Raw genomic sequence first — 7,449 nt, 5'->3', positions numbered from 1 at the left:
TCGCTGGCTCTGTCTGTGCATCTCGCAATCAGGAACCCCCTTTTGTTTTATTTTTTTTTTCATGTAGTTCTCAGGGGTTGGTTTGCATATTTATGTGGTTCGGTTTGCGTCTGCACTCTTTTGTGATTGCACAGGTCTCTCCTGCTGCATACATGTGTTTATTGCGGCACCCAGGTTCACCTGGTGATATATATGTGTTTGAGGTATTAGGCAGGCTTCTCTGGCAGTATTACACCTGTTTGGAGGTCTCTCTGGTGGTGTATGTCGGTGGCAGGTTTTGTTTTTGGTACACACTTATGATTGCCTTTATATGTCTATGGCCATGTATATGTCAGCAGGACACTAAATAATCTCTGTGGCTATATATTTCATAGTACATAGGGCTCTCCGTCTGACAATACACTGGTGTCTGGCACAACATGCTGCGGTGGAATAATTGCAATAATTAATACTATAAATAATAAACACGCCAGATATTTGGAAAATGTCCTACAGTTTCTGATGGAAGACCTCTCCAGGTACCAACTACCTATTTCAATACATTTGAAAACTACCCATGGCTTTCCACAGTCCTCTGTTTAAACTTGTAGGATATACGGGCAGACTAGATGGGCCAAGTGACTCTTACCAGCTACTGGTCTATGTTTCTGCGACTGGTAGCTTCAGAAGCTGGCTTGTTCACAGATCCTATCCCTTCATCATTAAAACCCCCACACGATTCATGCTATATAGGAAACACATACTCTAGTACTCTATAAAGAGAACACGCACACACACTGTTGTCCTATAGGGCACACGCCAGGTCCTCAGCTTCATGCCCAGCCCGTGTTGGTTGTTGTTGTAAGTGTGAGGGGGGTGTTGTATTCTATCATGTGTTGTAACACGCTGACAGGCAGTCGGCTTATTTTACAGTTTTCTGTCATGCGGCTTGTATGACTCCTGCCTACAGATTATGGCACATGCCTATCATGCATCACGTATGATTGCAGAATAAGGTGCATGTCTGTCATATGGCTTGAGCATTGCCAGACTGTATGTTGCTTGTATGTCCCTTGAGTTTTGTGAACGTCTACTATGCAACTATGTGCCTCTCCTTAGCACCGCTGCACATTTTGTGCAGATTTTTTTTGTGCATGCTTGCCATGCAGTTCATATGTACGTGTAGTATTTTATATGTCTGTCATAAAGCGTACATATGTATTATGGTATTCTCTGAATTATTACATAATATTGTACATTGTCTGTGATGTTTCATCGGCATCATCTGTCTCTGGAAATGTAGCAGTGTAAGAATGTATCAGTTATAATATAACATAGAACAAAATAATGCCAGCAAATGGACTGCACATGAATATAAATGCTACAATTTATACCACAAGTATGTCTGGCAGTCATGTGTAGATCTTTGCGTGTATTTGTACAGCTGGAATAGTTGCACAGTAATTACGCTGTAATAATTATTATATGCAGAGAAGCATGCGTGACACCAGCACTGGATCCCTTGCATAGAAGAGAAGGCACATGCTACACTATGGTCACAGATCTCACAATATTACATATTTTTATGTTACTTATAACAAATATAGGCATTTCAGCAGAGATTTTCATGAAACACGTGGGATACAAATGAACGTACTGTTGCCGCACTCATAGTGACATGAAAATTCTCCCTTGCTTTTAATTTCATGTCTGCACAAAAAATTCTATGACATCTGTTTGGGGATTAAATATTCTTTTCTTCATTTCTGATAAGTGCATTTTAAGCTTTTTACATTTTTAATTCAGCCTGAAAATAAGGGTCTGAGCATTTACACTAAGAAACACCCCAAGGGCATCATGGGCCAGTAAGGATGATCTGCATATCATCATGAATGTATCATCTAGAAGAAACATTCACTCCGACTGGATGCATTGTTGCCCTGGAGAGGGTGCTTAGTTAGACAAACTACCATCCCATCTATCTAGTCTAGATGGATATCATTGTTTCAAAATAACAACCGCCCATCCTTATATATATAGTGTGAACGTCACAGCTTCAAGGATGAAGCCTGAAGAGGACAACTTGTTCTAGACTGACAAACGTCATTGTTTCCAGCAGCAGGTTCTATATCTAGGTCAAATCCAGAAAACAAGGTAAAATACGTAAGCATTTCTGCATCTTCTTACTTTCGTCTAAATTAGAATACTTTTGTTTCTAAATCTGGAAATTTGAAAGCAGACACACATTGAGGGAAGTATTCAAAGTTCTCCAGAATCCAAACACCAACATATTATTTATGTAGCCTCCCCTCTCATGACAATCTAGGGAGAGTAGTATATAGGTGGTGAGGGTCATAGAATATTTCTTTGGAATTCATTTCATCTGACTGTATAATGCGTGGGGTTGTTATTCCATTGCAGATCCTGATGTAGGAAGGGGTAGATATTGGGGGCCCAGGTGGAATATCCAGGCCATTCATTAAAAATGAATGGAAGGGAGACATCGTAGCAGCAATAGTTATATATATATATATTATGTTATGTTTGTGATGTAATAAGTTAATGCAGAACAATGTATGTTTAAGGGCTCCTCAGTAATATGGGTGAAATGATGAGTGATGAGTGATGCTATTGGCAATGAACAGAATTCTTGAGTGAAGAAGCCATGACTCTGGCCACTTTCCTCCAGCAAAGTCCATGCACTATAAGCGGATTCGGACTTCATTTCTTGTAGCTTCTTGGCCCAAATGCATGTTGCATATAGGTGTATCCTAACACTATAATAGCATGCGCATTGTATCCACTGCATCCTCAGAACAAGCGCTAGAATATGTTGTATGCACCACATCCTCAGAACATCACTAGCACGCAGTGCTGTGTACGCTGTGACCTTGGCATTAATTGTACTCATTTTCTGTAAATAACCTGCATCTTTCTCATGGATTATTTAGCGTTTCTGATGAAAGTGCAGAAATGTCATTGCAGAGCAACGGCAACCAATCAGACAGCAGCTGGATGACCTCCGACCTTTCTTTTTTCATGTTGACTGCTATTATCTTCAAGGGAGAGAAGCCCCACTGGTCGGCTGCTCTGTGCGCTGCGTTTTATGATCTGAGATGCACTTCATAATAACCGGGGCTGCATAAAACAGATCCATTAATGTCACCAAGTCCCCTCAGGATTCAGTCAACCAGTTTCCTTCAAGAGACAACAAGGTAATAACACAGCAAGTGTTCAGACGCCAGCACGTCATGCGCACGCATATCTGTATCACACACAAAGCAAGGAAGTGGAGCATAAGACACAGAGGTCCCGTTCACTGATCAATTCGGGTTCAATGAAGGAAGCGTTAAAAGGTGGCCCCCGTGAGTTGCGATGCATGTAGAGAGTGGCACGCTGGCCTCGGTACTCGGCTGGCTTGTTACATACTGCCTGGCAGTAAAATAACACAATTTACTCTTTGAGGAGATAATTAGACCAAGAGAAAAAAGGACAAACATAATACCCAAACACACTTTATGTATGAAATATCCCTGGTTTTATACATGGAGGCAGACAGCAGCTGATGCAACTTCAATCACTTCTGTAAGAGACCCACTGGCCCGGTAATCATCTCGCAATCTGCATGTTTAGATATGCCTTTATAATGAGTTTTATCCGGAAAGTCAGATGTTTTAGAAAGAAAATCAGACGGTCTTTGTAAAAAAAATAAAAATACACAAACCCCCCAAAAAACAATTCCCTTTTCAGCAAATTCTCCATAGCTGTCTGTGAATGTGACCGTGGGTCGGACACACAGAGGAATCAGAATAAATCTTGTATGCCCAGCCCCTTGCTTACAAATTAAGCAATATTTAAGCACCCCAAGACTAATAATTCAATCAGATGTTTGGCAGACATAGAGAAGTTGCACAAGCATTGCCTGACTTTCCATTGGTTTCTCAGGATAGGATTATATTTCCTGGATACAAACAGAGCGTAATCCCTTGTTTCAGAGATATTGCCAAATATGAGTATTTTCATACATTCATCTCATCGCGGCCAGATGGGGAATCATCTGTTATTTCCTGCTTAGCGACACAGAGATTGTTAGCATGTCTCTAATCTCCCCTCTGCAGGTATTCATCCTTCTGTACTCCTGGGTAATGCTAACCCCATCAGAGATCACGATAACAGAGAAGTAACGCATTGATTATGTAGACACAGATCTCCCAGCATGGGGCCGGTACCCTTTATGCACTTGCACCGTTTAATCTTTCTATCACTACAAGCCCAACTTTGGGGAGTCTGTGCATCGGCAACTTTCTACAAGGCGAGGACCCGTTTGGATTAATACAGACTCAAAACCAACGAGCATGACTTCTAAACCCATAGAAAATATCTAGACTGCCGCGTCCCTTAGCGACATATATAGTATTTCTCAAATACTTCATCTGTGACAAAATTATAAACAGACGCGAGGATCGCTTTTCAGAGGCTTGTTTTGATGAGTGGAGCTTGTTTCTTTTTCATTCAATAGATCTGATAAAAGAGTAAATTGGCAAGGAGTGCAGCTTAAGTAGCATCAGCGGTAAGGAACTATTTACAATGTCTATCATTAACTACAGACACAATGTATCAAGGATCAAATGGAATAACAATAATGTCATTTATTGGCATGCTGGTACCATGGACCCAACCAAACGAATAGAAGTTGCATAACATGGTATTGTCCTCAAAATTGCATGAAAGCTGCTTAGAAATGATTCACCATTTGGGTAATAATAGGTGAAAGAATTTATAATAATGTTTAATGTTTTGTTTAACCTATGGTAGGTACATATATACAAAACAAGGGTGTGTGCAGGAACATATGGCTTATTCAAGTTAGCTCAGACAATGTAACAAGGCAGAAACATTAGAGGTCCTCTTACTCATTGTGGCATTATAGAAAGTCTGTCTAAAAGCCAAGTGTTGTACTATATAATGTGTATAGGACCCTTGCGCTCTTTGCTAGTGTTTTGTTTGTACAGACGAGGACGGGCCCGAGTGCCTCCATCTGTGAGGGCATTTTAAACAGATCTGTTGGCTTGTTTTCATGAATGGAACTTGTTTCTCAAATACAAACAGAGAAAGGAAAAAATATGGAGTGCTATGCAGCCTGTTCCTCCACGCAGCCCGTACTCCACCACCTAAACATATTCTAATCAGCATTTTCCCCAATGTTGTTGGCAGGTCCTCAAGTGGACCTCTCCTTCTTAGGAGACATAAAGAAAGGTGCTCTTTTATTAGACATGGAAGGGGAAGACAAAGATGCCATGAAAGTCTCAGCCCTTCAAGAGTTCCTCATACCCAGAATCTATTCTTTCTTTTACTCCTAATCCCTTCACTTGGCTTTGACCAGTAACCTCGCGGAAACTTCTCTCAAGAGCAGCCCATTGAGCTCTGCTCTACAATTGCCTCCGAGCCCAGTGGATATTCCTTCAGATGTCTAACAAGCAACTAACACAACCGAGGTTTAGAGAGACACAGAAATCAATACTGCGGCTTCCACTAGTCACTCGGAGGGATTAGCCATCCTCAGGAAAGGCGCAGGCAGCTGAATGAGGGAATCATGACTCAGAATACCCTTAAAGGTTTAAGGAAGCTAAAGACAAAGTCTACAGCCTTTGTAATCCTTATAGGGCCAAGTGAAGGGAAAAAAAGCCCACAGTAAATAACGAGGCATTGTTCTTCATAGAAAACAATTAACTCTGGGCTGAAATTTGCCAATATATTAGTGACATTCTACAGACTACATTTTGGAGATTCAGATGTAGTTGTTGCACTTGGTCACTGTGAGCATGTCCTGCTCTAATTTATCTTGTAACTATGGACACCATCGCTACAAGATATTGTACATTTTGTTGTACGCACAATTTAAATATGTAGATTGGCCGCATTAAAAGCTGAATCTATGAACTTTAGATAAATAAAACACCCCAAAAGACATAGATATCCCTGTCTGTGTGTTAGATACAGGCTCCTTTCTAGTCACATTTGGTCCTCACAGCCAGAAAGCCTCTCTATGTATCTGTGATACCTTCTAGCTCTGTGGAACATGGCCACTAAGAGACCCAATACTAAAAGACCCTACAACACTTTCCCCTGGAAAACTTCATAGACATCCCATAAAGAAGGATCTGGGCCTAAATTACTCAATATACCAGAAACCCGGTGACTTGATGTGAAGCTACAATTAAAACGGACAAAGACACTTTAGGCAGTATCTCAAAATCTTCAAATCGGAGCAACCCTCCTGCCCCCCTTTCCAGCCGCCTCCTGACATTATACATAATAAAAGAGAACAGATTTATGGAATTGCGGATTGTGGCTGCCAATGTTTTACGCTCTGGACAGGAGTTAATCTGTAATTTTGCAATCTGTAATTTTGTTGTTTTTTCTGTACATGTCGCTGCATTTCATGGGTTCATTTCTTTTACTTTCAGACCTTTGCCTACGTTAACCCTTTAGCACCGTAGGGCATTTTATGACTGCAGTCTACGTGGTGTCTCCCTGGGTGCCTGTCCTCCTCCTGAATTCTGCTCCATCTCACTCGGGGGGCTTGCCCTCCAGACCAGACGGTTCCTCTGTGCAGCGTTATGGTGAGCATTCCAGGCTTTGCTTATGCTTTGAAGCAATCATTCAGCACTGAATATGCTGGAGACACACGCCAGGCTTTCGAAAGAAGCTCCTTCCTCCTCTGTGCCGAGCTGCCTGACCCTGCCGCCACTAGCGCTCATAAATCTGCCTCACCTGATAGGCGATGGGCCTTTTAGGAACTCTCAGGGTGCTCTGAGGTAGCACTTCTCTGAACTCTGTGCCACAATAAATAATTCTACCTGCAATATGTCTTTGGGAGTGTGTCAGCAGCGCATGTCCTGCTATGAATTCTTATTCTTTCTTGGCTTGAAAGATAGATACCAGACACAGCACATTGCTGCTCTCTGTGTCAGCTCTCTTTACCCCTTTGCTCCAGCGGAATGACAGGGGCCACAAATAAAATAAAATGAAAAAGAACTGACACATAAACACAGCCTCGGAGCAAACGGAACTGCTCGGAAAAGATCAAATTGACTAATAGAATAAAAGGGGAAAGAGCAGAGTTAAAAAAAAGACCCCCCCCCCCGTACAGACAGCGTGAGAGGATCTTAACCATGGCTGACCTTTCGCGGTGAGCGCGGCCGTAGAGGGCCAATTCAAAATGGAGCTTGGATGTGGAGGGTGCATGAATAACAATACATTGATGGTATACGCTGTGTGTAGAGGAACTATTCTGCATTAGTGATATTGTGATATAGTGACATTGAGTATATATATATATATATACGCATTGAACCCTCACTTAACGCTGGAAAAACATCCATGAGAGGAAGGTCCAACCAGCGTTCAGTATGTGGAAGATCAGAAATTGTCTACTGCTTGTGGTTTAATGGGCAGCACACACCTCAG

The sequence above is a fragment of the Spea bombifrons genome, chromosome 10 (assembly GCF_027358695.1).
Source record: "Spea bombifrons isolate aSpeBom1 chromosome 10, aSpeBom1.2.pri, whole genome shotgun sequence".
In the NCBI taxonomy this organism is placed as follows: Eukaryota; Metazoa; Chordata; class Amphibia; order Anura; family Pelobatidae; genus Spea; species Spea bombifrons.
Note: the sequence above shows the minus strand (reverse complement) of the source record.